Source organism: Bos indicus x Bos taurus, chromosome 3, assembly GCF_003369695.1.
Source record: "Bos indicus x Bos taurus breed Angus x Brahman F1 hybrid chromosome 3, Bos_hybrid_MaternalHap_v2.0, whole genome shotgun sequence".
NCBI lineage: Eukaryota > Metazoa > Chordata > Mammalia > Artiodactyla > Bovidae > Bos > Bos indicus x Bos taurus.
Genome location: NC_040078.1, coordinates 48998046 through 49013364, shown reverse-complemented (window position 1 = coordinate 49013364; position 15319 = coordinate 48998046).

Genomic DNA, 15319 nt, shown 5'->3' with positions numbered 1-15319 from the left:
GAAAATCTACCTGGATTGAGATGAGTGAAGGCCCTCCTCAACCTTCTCAATGCCTCGCCCACTTCCCCTCCAACCTCAGGGTCAGTCCCTGCTCCCAGTCTGCCTTCAGGGAGGTCCTGGTTGTAGCCAGTCCTGGGAGAAGGGTTGCTTTTTCCTGGGAGAGCTTTGGGAAGGCTAGCTGAGGCCTGGATGGCCCTTGTCCAAGCGAACACATGGTACCCAGAGTCATCTTTTGATGACCTTTGCTCAGGGAGGAGGTGGGATGTGAACAGTCCCCAGATCCTCCTTCTTTGGCTCTATGATGTGCTATCTTATGATTTCCAGATGTTTTTATTCCTAATAATAGCTGCTTGATCTGAAGTGAGAGTGAGTGTGCATTCCCTGAACACACAGTGGACATGGGGAAATAATCTAAAAAGAGTGGGAAAATAGAATATTTGCAATTAAAAACATTTTTTTTTGGCCTGGATGATTCTCACAGTTGATAATCCACCCATGATGGCATACATATTAGAAAGGAAAAAATAAAACTATCCTTATTTTCAGATAACATATGTTTATGTAGAAAATCCCAAAGAATCTTTTCTAAAAAGCCCAAAACAAACAAAAATGAAGCAAACAAACAAAAAAACCTTCTAGCACTAATAACTTAGCTAGGTGACAGGATACAGGGTCAATATTAAAATATCAATTGTATTTCCCATATATTGTCAATGACCATGTGGAAGCCAAAGTTAAAAAAATAATACCATTTACACTACATCCCTTCCCAAATAAAATATATGGACATAATTCTAACAAAACATGCATAGGACTTGTTTTCAAAAGATTATAAAACGCTGATGAAAGGAACTAAGGAAGATGTAAATAAATGGGAAAACATGCCATGTTAACAGTTTGGAAACCCAACCTAGTAAAGATGTCAATTCTCCCCTAGTTGATTTATAGGTTTTAACACAATTTCTATCAAAACCCCAGCAAAATTTTTATTGATTTACACAAGATTATGATAAAATATATGTGAAAGGCAAAGGAATTAGAACAGAAAATGATTTTAGAAAAGAAGAATAAAGTGGGAGGAATCACTCAATTTTAAGATTTACTGTACAACTACAGTATTCAAGATAACGTGTCTTATGGAGGAATAAATACATAGATCAATGAAACAAAATAGAAAAGCCAGAGATAAATGCACACATGTACAGTCAACTGATTTTTGACAAAGGAGCAAAAGATACTCAATCGAGGAAGGATAGGTTTTTTTAAAACAGATGAGGCTAACAATTGAATATCCATAGGCAAAAAAAACAAAACAAAACTCAAACCACACACTTTATACAAAATTAATTCATAAAGGATCATAGATTTAAATGTAAAACTATACAACCTTTAGAAGAAAACATAAACAACCTTCGAGATCTAGGAAAAAGTGAAGAGTTCTTAAACATGACACTAAAAGTACAATCCATAAACGGAAACATTAAGTTGCACTTCATCAAAATTAAAATCTTGTTTCTGTGAAAGATGCTGTAAAGCGGATGAAAAGACATGCTATAGACTAGCTATAGACATGCTATAGACATGTTATAGACTAGCAGAAAATACTTGCAAACCATACGTGTGGCAAAGGACTCATGTCTAGAACATAAAGGACTTTCAAAACTCACTACTAAACAGCGGTTGGGGAGTTGGGAAGGGTGTGACTATAAAGGTGAAGCACTGGGGATTCTCTGTGATGACAACATGTTTTATACCCTGATTGAGGTGGTGGTTACACACATTTGCACATGTGAAAAGATCTCATAGACTCATATGTAAACAAAGGAAATGTGAATAAGATCTGTGCCTTTTACTCATGTCAGTTTCCTGGCAGTGACATTGTCCTGCAGTTATGTAAATATTACCAACAGGGGAAACTGGGGGACAGTGCACACAGCCTCTCTGTACCATTTTCTGCAACATTCTTTGAATCTCTAAATATTTCCAAAGTGAAAGTCTTTAAAAATTGTTGCCTAGATGGTCCCCACCAGTAGATAATCCTCAGGATTAATGTGACTTTCCCACCATAGACAGCAGATCTTTACAGGAACGGACTGGGGCTTTTATCTCTTTATGACATCCATATGCTGAACACAGACATGCTCAGTATGCTTCTAAATGACAGCTGTCCTTGACCTCCTTTGGTTCCCTCCTCCTACTGGGGTATCTGCCTCCCTTGCCTTTACTTACAACTGCCTGAGATTTTCATCACCCAGTCCCAGAGGAGCTCCCCTTCTTCCAGATTCTTCAGATTCTGACGGCAACAGAAGGCTAGTCCAAATGAATTCTACATCTTCCACAGGAGAGTAAGTTCTTTGAGGTAGACTCTCTTTCGGTCATGTGCACCCCTCTATCTCCGTCCCCTAGAACAGCGCCCAACACATAGTAGGGACTCCGGAAATATTTATGGACAGAGGGCCTGCCTATCCATTAAACAAATACAAAAAAGAAAGAGCAGAAACAATCTTGCATGCAAATTAAGGAGCAGGTCTACAGGTCTCTCCCCAGGAAGGAGACAGCAACCTCCGTTACATATGTGTACCTTACATAAGGCCACCTAACACACATGCAAGGGCCACCCTGTGTGCAGCAATTTCTCCCTCAGGATGCCTACAAATGCTGCAAAGAAGGGGCGTGGTGCAGTGCCCTCAGGTGAATTCTACTCAGAAGCATTTACTGAGCCCTACTGCCAACCACAGGGATTCAGAGGTGAGCAAAGCCTGCTTCCTGCCCTAAAGAAGCTCCTGGTACCACTGGGGGAGACAGACGGGCAAGCAGACCATTCCAGTAGGTAAGCCCAGGGTGCTAGGACAGTGAGCAGAGTGGACTCCCAGTTGAGCTCGAGGGTGACAAGGAATATTCCCCAAGGCATCTGACAGATGGGGAGGTGGAAAGATAATCATTCCTGAGAGCATAGTGTCTCTCAGACTCTGGGCTAAAATGCCTCAGTGAGCCCCCTACTAACCCCAAAGGAAAATTAATTCTTTCTATTCACCTGAATCTGGAGAATAAGTGGCATCAGGCAGGAAAGAGGAAGGAAAGGGTGCTCCCAGGTCAAGAGAGCAGGAGGTAGTGCTACATGATATCCGAGGCCTGTCAGTGCAGATGGCTTCTATCATTGGGTTAGAATTTGACTGTGATTAAGGTGAGAACGCAATGGCACCCCACTCCAGTACTTTTGCCTGGAAAATCCCATGGACGGAGGAGCCTGGTAGGCTGCAGTCCATGGGGTCGCTAGAGTCGGACACGACTGAGCGACTTCACTTTTACTTTTCACTTTTATGCATTGGAGAAGGAAATGGCAACCCACTCCAGTGTTCTTGCCTGGAGAATCCCAGGGACGTGGAAGCCTGGTGGGCTGCTGTCTACGGGGTCGCACAGAGTGGGACATGACTGAAGCGACTTAGCAGCAGCAGCAGCAGCAAGGTGAGAACGAGAACCAGGAATCACTGATGGGAGCCACACCCTGGAAAGCTTCATTTGATGCTCCCATGAATGCCAACAGCCTTCAGACCAGGCCCTGTGGAAGCCTGGCATTTGAGGGACTGAGCCAAAATTGCTGCAAATGTTTGGTCAACTTCTTTCTAAATGTTTTTAGGAGAATGTTGTAGCAGATGCTATACAGATACCTCCTGCTCCTTAACATTTCAGGCCATACCTGCATGCTCCAAAGTGCCAGCTCTTGCGCTGACCAAGAACTTTTTCTGACCACCCGGGTTCATTGAGCCTGGCCACATGGCTGGTTGCCCACACCCCACAGACCTCAAACAATGCAGTTGGTTATAAAACACCAGCTTCATTTCCCTTTGGGAGAAATAATAGTGGGCCACGTGTCCTATGCTGGCTCCCAGAGTTCCCCAGTGAACTTATGTTCTGTTTGTCTATGGTGGGATTTACAACATGATCTTCCCTTTATTGGCTGCCTTCCCTCCCCAGTCTCATGCCCCAGTCCCTGCAGAAGTTTCCTGGGAGCACTTCCCAGATAAATAGCCGCATTTCAATCCTTATGTCAAGGTCTGTTTCTAGGGTAGCCTAAATTAAGACACACTCGTACACTCACACACTCATACACACACACACAATCTCTGGTTGGAATAAAAGAAACTAGTAACAATGAAGAAAAGTACTGGGGAGAACACTGGTTGAGGATGAGGCAGCAGAAGATTTGTCACTAAATATCCTTCTCTTATCTTTTGGGTTTTGGACCATGACCATGGATTTTCTATTTAAAAAATAAAATACTTTTTTTTTTTTTTTTTTGAGAGTTGTGAGTTAAATTTTATCTGGGGAAAAATGAGGACTGTAGCCCAGGAGGCGGCATCTCAGGTAGCTTTGAAACACTGCTCCAAAGTGGCAGTGGGGTAAGGTCAATATATAAGGTTTTGGTGAATGGGGAGTTCAATACCATTAAGCACTCAGTTTACAAAAGGGTTTTCTGTTAGTCCTGAGGCTCTAATGTCACCATGAAGGAATTTAGTGCTTCTCTAGATATAAGGAGATGCAAGGACTGAGATCATAAAATCGGTTCCTAAAAACCTCCAACTATCTAAAGACCTGTCCCTGGAGCACAGAGTGCCTCACTCCACCCTGAACTCCCTCAGGGGGTGTTGAAGGTCAACAGCTACAGCAGTGTGGGGTTCCGTCTCATAGAGGCAGATGGCAGATGCCTTTGCTGTTCAGTCGTTGGCAATGCTCTTGGTAAGTGTCAATTTGTAGTTGACACGGCCCCCTTGTGGTCATAAATCAGACCATACCTTGGGGGGCCTTTCATGACCATTCTCACATTACTGGGAAGGCTCGTTCCCAGTTCTGAAAGTTTTTGCTGATAGGCCGCTCAATGTGCTATTATTGGACTAGGTCTTAATAGTCAAAGACCGCTGGACACCTGTCTTCTAGTCATGGTCCAGGAAAGTATTCCCTTTTGTTGCATCTTCCCATATCTAGAGTTACACTATTACAATCATTGATCATATATATATCAAGTCTAGTCATCATTATTTTCATTGGAGGCTCAGTCATACACTTGGTAATACAAGAAACAATAATCTTGTGAAACGGGCAAAATACAAATAGTATAGTTAATGACATTAGTGGAATTAAAACTAAACATTTTAGCCATGAGCCTCCCACACCAAACCAGTTTTTTAAAAGATTGTCAAGACTAGGGAATGGGTCACTTAGGCAGAAATATGATTTTTCATATGGTTCATAAAATGTATTACATTAAAGGATTTATCAGGAATGAAAATATAGCATTCACTTTGGATTGTAGCACAGCTATCTTCCTGTGGTGCTGTAAAGTGTCAAGGGCCTTGCAGTTGTGTAGCACTGCCTTTCTTATCATAGAGATCTCAGAATTCAATACGCTAATAGCCCAGTTACTATCATTTAAAGCTTATGAAAGTTGTTAAGGCTTCGATATGGCCAATTATATCCTCCAACCTCAATGAAGACACACACACACACAAAGCTGCTAAATGGTCATACCAGTAGAATACAGAGCTTTGACCAACTGGGATCATACCAATGGTAGATTGGTTGGGGTTACCTCTAATTTGTTAATGTGTATGACCTTAAATTCATGGAAATCCAGGCTACACCTTTGTATCCATCCCTGTAGATATCAAGGCCATAAATTAGTGCCACAAATCCACTGAGTTTCATACCAATTTCTCTCTCTAAGGGTAATAATAGGCATAGTTCATAAAGCACCCAGCTTTGTCTCATAATATTACCAGGTTGGTCATTTTTAGTATGATTTAATTGTTTCCAACATAGAGGAGCTTTTAAATTTAAATGATCATAGTCTGGTGTTAAGCATATAGATTCATCCCATAATTGTGGGAGTTTTCCTTTTAAGAGATGAGAGGTTAGTTTTTTGATTAAGACTTAGCTCTCATCACTCTGATTGAGTTTGAATGACCCTAAGAGAAAACTTAAATCTATGGCCAGGATCAGAGCAGGTATTAAGCAGGTATTATTAATTGGCCAGATGAGAGGATCTCATCTAGTAATATCATGAATAGACAGAACAGGACTGAACTCTCATCTAAAATAAATTTCCTAAGGTGTATCCAATCAGAGTCTTGAAAGAGGGAAATCCACCAAGGTAACCCAGAATTACTAGACACAGGTTATTGGCCACAACTCAACAATTGAATTGAGATTTAAACTAGTGTAGAATCATATCCATGATTCAAACCATTTGACTGATAGGCACAGGTCCAAGGAATACAGAAAACAGTGTAAATGATCATATGAATCAGATCCAGCATCTTGGGCAAGCTGTCTACTTCTGATCTTGTCGTCTTCTCACCCTAGTGTAGTGCAGCTTCCTCTTTGAGACTCGTTTTAAAGTGAGTTTGAGGTCAGCAGGCCTCTCTATAGACCAGTCCAGCTTAGGGGCCTTTGGAAGTCGGAGTTAATTCAAGAGTCAATTTCCCTTCCATTTCACTGCGCATGAGTCAGTTAACAGTATCTGACAGAAAGGTCCATCCATCCAGGTTGGAGACAGTTTCTTAAATTATGTCTTTTTCCAGTCTTGGTTGCAGGTCATGCCTGAGGCATCCAAGTTAGTCTGCTGAGGAGGCTGATGGGTGCAAGGGGCCACAGCTGGTACCAAAGCTCCAGTTCCTCGTAGAGTCCAGGTGAAGGAAGGAAGTCCATTCTGGGTCACTTCGTTGCGCCATAACTGTCGACTAAAAACACGTACAACTTTAGAGTTGTGAGTTAAGTTTTACTGGGAGCAAAATGAGGACTGCAGCCTGGGAGGCAGCATCTCAGATAGCTCTGAGAGACTGCTCCCTATTTAAAAAATAAAATAATTTTTAAAGAAAGCGACTCAAAATAAATACTTTAGTAGTGTAAGTTGCTCAGTCATGTCTGACTCTTTACGACCCCACAGACTATAGCCTCCGAGGCTCCTCTATCCATGGGATTCTTCAGGCAAGAATAGTGTAGTGGATTATCATTCCCTTTTCCAGGGGATCTTCCCAACCCAGGGATCAAACCCAGGTCTCCTGAACTGCAGGGAGATTCTTTACCATTAAGCTACAGGGAAGTCCAATAAGTACTTTAAAGAACTTTAAATCATTAAAAGTACAATAAGTACTTTAAATCATTAAAAAATCAACTGTTATTTTACATCAACATAATCACATGTGCTTTATATCAAATACTACCATATTGGAGACCACCAATGCATTAATTTATGTAACTGGGCAAATGCTCTTTGATAGAGTGAGAATTGATCTTTTCTTATGGTTTGGTTCATGATTTTGAATATTTAATACAAGTGACATTGATTAGAAAGACCGTATCTCTGTACAGGTGATCTCCTAAAATTCAGGCCAGTGTGTGTCCTCTTGCATCAATTTGCACAAATGCACAACCTCAGTAAACTGAATAACCAGATGCAGGCTGACAAGACCTAGTGATTACATTCACTCCCTTTGCATAATGGTCAGCTGTAGAGTCAAGATAACACCGCACGTGCACCTCTCCTGACTTTGAGCTACTTCTGATGGGACTTTCACGTTTAACATAAGCAATGAAAGCAGATACTGTTAATGATTCACTATTAGACTCAAAATTGTTCCTCTGCATTCCAGATCTCAGATTTGTTTAATTAAGAGCATCCCAAGTTGGCAAGGCAGGCTGTGTATAAATAAAACATAAAAATGTTGCTAATTTTATTACTTATATCTTGAATCAAACTTTCTCAACATTGGGCAATAGAAAAAAATACAGGAATACACTGATGCCAAGGATGATTTAAAACTGCAAGTGCATCATCATCAAAGAGTCTACAAATAATAAATGTGGAGAAAAGGGAACCTTCCTACACTATTGATGGGAATGTAAATTGGTGCAGCCACTATGGAGAACAGTACAGAGGTTCCTCAAAAAACTAAAAATAGAGTTGTCATATGATCCAGCAATCCCACCCCTGGGCATATATCCAGAAAAAAACAAAAACTCTAATTTGAAAAGATACATGCATCTCAGTTTTCATAGCAGCACTACATACAATAGTCAAGACATGAAAGCAACCTAAGAGTCCATCAACAGACAAATGGATAAAGAAGATTACACACACACACACACACACACACACACACACACACCTACAATGGAATATCAGTCTGTCCTAAAAAAGAATGAAATTATGCCATTTGCAGCACCATGGGTGGAGGTAGAGATTATCATAGTAAGTGAAATAAGTCAGATAAGGATAAAAAACCATATGATATCATTTATATAGAGAATCAAAAAAATGATACAAATGAACTTATTTACAAAACAGAAGTAGACTCACAGACATAAAAAACAAACTTACTGTTACCAAAGGGGAAAGGGGTGAGAGGAGGATAAATCAGGAGGTAGGGATTAACAGATCCTTAAATATAAAATAGATAACCAACAAGGATCTACTGAAGAGCATAGGAAAGCATATGCAGTATACTTTATATACTGAATATATAATAATTGTATATAATATATATAAATCTTTTAATATTTATATTTATTTTAATATATTTTAATATATTATATTTTTATAATACATATTTATTATAAAATATATAATTTTAATAGAAAAGAATTTGAAATAGAATATCTATGTATATATGAACCACTTTGCTCTACACCTGAAATTAAATTAACATTGTAAATCATCTACACTAAAATAAGTAAATAAATAAAAAATATAAACTGCAAGTGTATCCATGACCGTGAATTTTCAAATATTTGTGCTTTTGAAATTAGCCTCATTATTCAGAGGGGCTGGCTTCATAACAAGCAAATGTTATAAACATAGCCTGTAGAGTACATGTCTACTAATAAAATAACTTTCCATCTGTTTCTTCTATGAGTGTTCAGTGTAATATTTTAGTTGAAAAATGAGTTACATTTCCCTGTTTGAACCTCTGATATGGAGGACAGCAACTAGTACAGGCTGCTGCTTAGAGCAGAGCTGTGGTTAGATATACGTGTTTCAGGCAGGCCACTCCCATCAACTGTGTGGAGAAGGGGTATCAGGGAGTGTGACCACAGCTCTCTGCCTCCTGGAAAACCACCCAGGAGGTAGTGGAAAGTCAGACTGGAGACTGATTTGCCACTAAGCTTGACAGAGGGTAGTTGATATCTCGAGTGTGTGTGTGAGAGTCTCTCTGTGTGCTCAGTTGCTTCAGTCGTGGCCAACTCTTTGTGAGCCCATGGACTGTAGCCCACCAGACTCTTCTATCCATGGGATTCTCCAGGCAAGAAACTGGAGTGGGTTGTCAGGCCCTCCTCCAGGGGACCTTTCCAATCCAGGGATCGAACTGGCATCTCCTGTGTCTCCTGCATTGGAGGCAGATTCTTTACCACTTGAGCCATCAGGGATGCCCCTAGGGAAAGCGTATTAAATAAGCAGAGAAGTAATCAAGTGTAGGGCCCAAGAAGCAATGCCATGGCACCATCAAGCACTCTCTCCACAGACACAGGCGCTGACTTCACAGCCAGACCAGAAAACGCCTCCAGGACTTGCATTCTGAATATGGCAACTGTGCTATAAATGCTTCTTGGTTGATTTATTCCCAAAGGCAAAAGATTGCATTACAACTAATCCCACTGAAACAAATTTACCAAAGTTTCAATATCATATCCAAACTTGCTCAAATGTCTCCACCTAGACAGAGATAACAATTGGCACTTTAAGAAAAATTATTATGATTTTTTTAATTGGGAAAGGTCTACATACATTGGCTACTTTCAAATGGGATCTTTTCTCATTAATGAAGGAAAAAGAGAAAAAGAAGGGAGGGAGGGACCTAGGACCACCCCAAGCATAGGCCTCAGGTCCACTGCTCCACCACTGGGAAGTTAAGGAAACTGAGCTCCAGGGATCCTCGCTTGCAGTTCCAAAACTCTGTGCCTAATTTAATATTTGTGATTTCATAGCTTTTCTTAAGGCATGCCCACATTATATAGACTCCTAGGACCCCCAAACCAGAGCCAGCCTTTGCCACCAGCTGATTTTGAACCCTCTTTCTCCTGCTGTCACCTGCCAGGATTGCTTTCCACACCTCACCCTGCTCATTTCCCAACTCACTACTTTCCCCCAGCCACTCCAGCCACCGGTCTCCTAATTCCTCGAGCGCATCAGGCGGTGGCCAGGCCTCAGGGTCTGTGCACTGGCTCTTCCCTTCTGCAGGATGTTCCCCTGCTCCCTCCCAGGTGCTCGCCGCCTTGGGGTTGTCTCAGGCGCCACCTTCTCCATGGACCTCCCCATGGAACCTGCTCCTCCTTCCCCCTGCAGTCACCCTCACCCTCCCCACCCAGTCAGCTTCCCACATCATTTGTCATCTGCTAACACACTTCACCCTGAAGAAGGAAATGACAATTCTCTCCAGTATTCTTGCCTGGAGAATTCCATGGACAGAGGAGTCTGGTGGGCTATCGTGCACAGGGTCGCAAAAAAGTTGGACACATCTTAGCGACTAAACAACACACTTCGTAATCTAGTTCTTTACCTTTTCTTTTCTGTCCCCCATCGTCCCCACATTAGAATGGAAGTTCCATGAGGGAAGGGAAATTCAAAGTCGGTTTTGTTCACTGGTGCATTCCTAGCACCTAGTACAGAGTGCACAGTAGTCACTCAGTTAACATTTATCTCATAAATGCATGTAGGGCCTGAGGCAAGCACCCTGCCTGCTGCAGCTGGGGGCCGGCTCTGGCCAAATGAAAGGAAAGCTGCTTCTCAGAGGTGACTTGGTTTTGTGGGCTGGGTCAGGTGTCTGACCCACGGCTGAGGCCACGGGCGCCACTATATCCTGTCCCTGCCCGTCTGCCTCAGGAGGCATCGTGGAGCCCTGGACACTGCTGCCACCTAAGAGTGAGCGCTTCCCAGAAACGTTGAGGCTGGGATGGGGAGGGCTGGAACGTGTCTGTCTCGTCAGGGCGGGGGGCCGTGGGACTTCCATGAGTCCAGTACTACGACAGTGCAGAGATGTTTATTCAGAGCTGGTGCTAATTTCCTGCCTTCGCACATCTGGCAGACACCCACCAGCCTGACTGGGGGGTGCAGTGGTGGCGCTCCTGGGAATGAGAGCCTGGTGTCATTCTAACCCCGCCGGGGACACATCATTGAGTGGTATTTGATCCTGGCGCCACGAACAGGGCGTTTGTCTATGAGGTACAGGGTGTGGGTGACACCGAGATGTCCATGGAGCCAGGGATCCCCAGTCAGCTAGTCGGGCACCCTCCCGCTGCAGACAATGCTGATGACATCATGACGGTCAGGGATTTATATAGCAGTTTAAGACTGCCAAAGCTCTTCGTCATAACCTCTTTCGTGTCATGGTCATCCAAACCCGGTAGAAGCAGAGACCAGGAAACACCGTCCTGCTTTCCACAGGAAGAACACGAGGCTGAGTGGTTGCGGGGTGCGGGGATCACAGAGCCAGCGCGCGTCACGGCTGGACAGGCTGTGCCCTGTCCTGTGTGCTCAGTGCGCTCACGGGCCCGCGATACCCTGGGGTTCTCACTTGCGGCCATATTCCCCAGAACCTTCAAGGCGGCTGAGTGCAGAGACTCATCCCCAGGGCTGCGTGAGGGGCAAGTCGTTTCATAGGCTGAATAGCAACACTGGCCTCTCAGCACCCACAGCACACCCCCAGCTATTCACCAGTCTCTCCCGGATGGCAGCAAAAGACAAAAACAAAACCACTTGTTGCTTTTTGGAAAATGGTAATCAACTGAGAGTCAGTGAAAATTGAAGAGGCAATCACCGGAGTAATCTTGTAATCAGGAGGATCATAGCTGTGATGGCAGGCGCATGCGCAGCTGTCTTCTCTTCTGCACTTGCCAGGAGTCAGACTTGGTGCTACGTGCTTAACACATGTACCTCATTTATGGCTTCCAACTGCTCTGTGATGCAATAATATTGTTACTCCCATTTAACTGAGGCCTTGAGGTGCATTCCTCGCTTAAAGCCTTACAACTAGTAAATGGTGAAGCCCAGACTCAAATTTTGAGTCTGTGGCAAAGCCCATGTTCTGAAAGTTTATGTTGTATGGCCCCTCAATGCACGTGAACGCTAGAAGAGGCCCCTCTTCTAGCAGCCTGTGTAGGCTCCCACGCTTCGGAGTAACCTGCAGAGGAGAACAGTCTCAGACTACATCCTGTCTCTTCTCTCAGTTCATTCTGTGTCTCTCCTCCCATTCCCTCCCCCCACCCTTCCCCCTCTTATCTCAAGGTCTTCTTCTCTTACCTTTCAGACCAGGAAAATAAAAATTCTTCTCTCCTGACCATGCAGAACAGTCCATTCATTCAACAAATGTTTTGGGTGACTGTTCCATGTCAGGTCTTTCCTAGACACTGTGCACATGGAGTGAACAAAACTGATGTGAATCCCTGACTTAATGATGTGATCATGCTGGTGGAGAGATGGACAGAAAATACACAAGGGCAAGCCAGACAGGTACTGCTGAGAGGGAAAGAAGGCAAGGGAAAGTGGACGCAAGGATCGGGCTGCCCTTTAAGGTGAGGAGGAGGTCAGAGGCTTTTCTTCAGCCTCCTCTGAAGAAAAGGCATTAGGACTGAGATTGGAATTCAGATAGGAGCAGGCTAACTGGAGGGGATGGCATGGGGTGCGAACTGGGAGCCAGATATGAAGCCCTAGAAGGGGCTGCGGACTCCCCACCGCCCCCCACGATGGGCTAAGGTAAAGAGGTGGAGTTGCAGGTGCGCAAGGTCTCCTGGGCTCCAGGGCTCCTGATGGCTGTGGGCAGCCGGGGAGTCGAGCGCTTGCCTTTGGTGGGGCAGCTTATTTGGGCATCTGAGCTGGGAGGAAGCCTTTGGAACTGATCTGAGCCCTATGTAATGTTAAGGTTGAAAAGCAGAAAACACCCTTTGAGGTTAAAATATAAATAACCCAAGGGGCCTCAGCCTGGCTGATCCTGGGCTCTAGAGAGAAGCCAGATAGATCAGAGCAGACATTTCAGGGAAAGTCCACTATATACCCAAATACTGACTTCACAGATCACCTTGAGAATTAAATGAGGTGATATGTGTAAAACCCTGTGCTTCATACCTATGACATTAGATATTAAAATTTCCTTTTCTTTTCTAACTAAAGAAGTTACCTCCTTTCCTAAGTCCTGAGCCCTGCATGGACCTTGAGGGCCTCAAAAGAAAAAATAATGAAACTATATTGGATCCCCAACATCTGGCTCTTACCTTTCCTGTAAATAGTGACCCTATGAGATTACCAATAAATTGTGCTCACTGAATAGCCTGGAAATAAATGGTTTCCTTCTTAAGGTTCTCCTGTAATGAGATTTCTCATATTCGAACCATGAGAAGAGGAAGTAGGGCCGTCTGAGTGGGGCTACAGAGAATTGAGAGTAGGCAGCCCCCGCCCTTCCCATTCAAGGACATTGCTTCATCTCCCAAGTGAAACGCAGGCCAGGGAAGCCTCTGGGGGGCCCAGCAGCTGCCTTATAAGGACATTCGTCATGCCTGCCAGGTGTGTCATCCTGAAGTCCCAAGAGCACGCTGTGGTGGCCCCAGTGAGTCAAGGCCTGGGTGGGTGAAACAGCCTCAGGAAGCCATGTAGGGGACAAGTGAGAATTTTCTTAATCTTCCCTCTTACATGTTTGCGTATGTTTTAAATTATTAGCTCATTAACCTTGGCAATTGAGGAAACAGAGAAAAAGATTTTTGAGTTTAAAAAACAGTCCTCATAAGCTTTCACTTCAGTAGTGGAGGAAAGTCACCGCTTTTGGGGGAAGTCAGGTGGGGGCAGGGGGTAGCAATGAAATAAAGAAGATGTAGGTCTGTGGAGAAATCCCCTTGAGAATTAACGCACAGCAGCCCCTTCAAGTGGGCTTCCCAGGGGGCTCAGTGGTAAAGAATCCACCTGCTAATGTAGGAGATATAGGTTCAATCTCTGAGTTGGGAAGATCCCCTGGAGGAGGGCATGTCAACCCACTCTAGATTCTTGCCTGGGAAACCTTATGGCCAGAGGAGCCTAGTGGGGTACAGTCCAGGGGGTTGCAAGAGTCAGATACAACTCAGAGACTAAACCACCACCACCACAGCCTCTACAAGACAAGACAATATATACAGTGATGCAGAGCTGGCCTCAGCCCCATGGTGGCCCCAGCGAGACCCAGGCTCTTTCTGTTGTCTCCCAACAAAAGCCAGCCAGGGATGGGTGGAGCGCCCTCAGAGAATAGTGGGCCTTTTGAAGTATTCTAAATCCGACACAAAGAGTTGGCCATGACTGAAGCAACTTAGCATGCGTGCACAAAGCAAACGAAGGTGCAGTAGGCCTGACCAGAGGTGGCGTAGTGTCATAGTTGAGACTGACTTTTGAAATCTTATAGGTCTTGGCTTTACCATTTTAGCTGGGTGGATTTGAGCAAGTTAATTAATCTTCCTAAGTCTTGACTGCTCCTTGTACCTGTGAAGTACCTGTTCATTTAACAAATATCTACAAAGCATACCAATGCTTTACATAAACTCATCAAATTTTCATAAATAGCTAACCATTTTAGCTGGGTGGATTTGAGCAAGTTAATTAATCTTCCTAAGTCTTGACTGCTCCTTATACCTGTGAGGTACCTGTTCACTTAACAAATATCTACAAAGCATACCAATGCTTTACATAAACTCATCAAATTTTCATAAATAGCCTGTGACGTAGACTCTATTATTATCCCCATTTTATAGGTGAGGGCAGTAACCTGCCAAGATCACATAGCCAGTCACTGGCAGAACTGCAATTTGACCCCAGATAGTGGGGCTCCGGGCTTCCCTAGTAGCTCAGCTGGTAAAGAATCTGCCTGCAATGCAGGAGATCTGGTTCAATTCCTGGTTTGGGAAGATTCCTTGGAAAAGGGATAGGCTAACCACTCCAGTATTCTTGGGCTTCCCTGGTGGCTCAGACGGTAATGCGGGAGACCTGGGTTTGATCCCTGAGTTGGGAAGAGCCCCTGGAGAAGGAAATGGCAACCCACTCTAGTATTCTTGCCTGGAGAATCCCCACGGACAGAGGAACCTGGTGAGCTACAGTCCATAGTGTCACAAAGAGTCAGACACGACTGAGCAATTAAGCGTTGCACAGCACAGTGGGGCTCCAGGATCTGTGCCCTTAAGCCCTAAGCTCTGCTGCTGAGAGTTTATTCAGCACATGATGGGGTTCTGGAGAATTCAGTGGACCCTGTTACGTAAGAGCTCTCACCACAGTGCTGTGCAGAAGCCAAATGCCACCTATTATTACCTCCGTTTATCT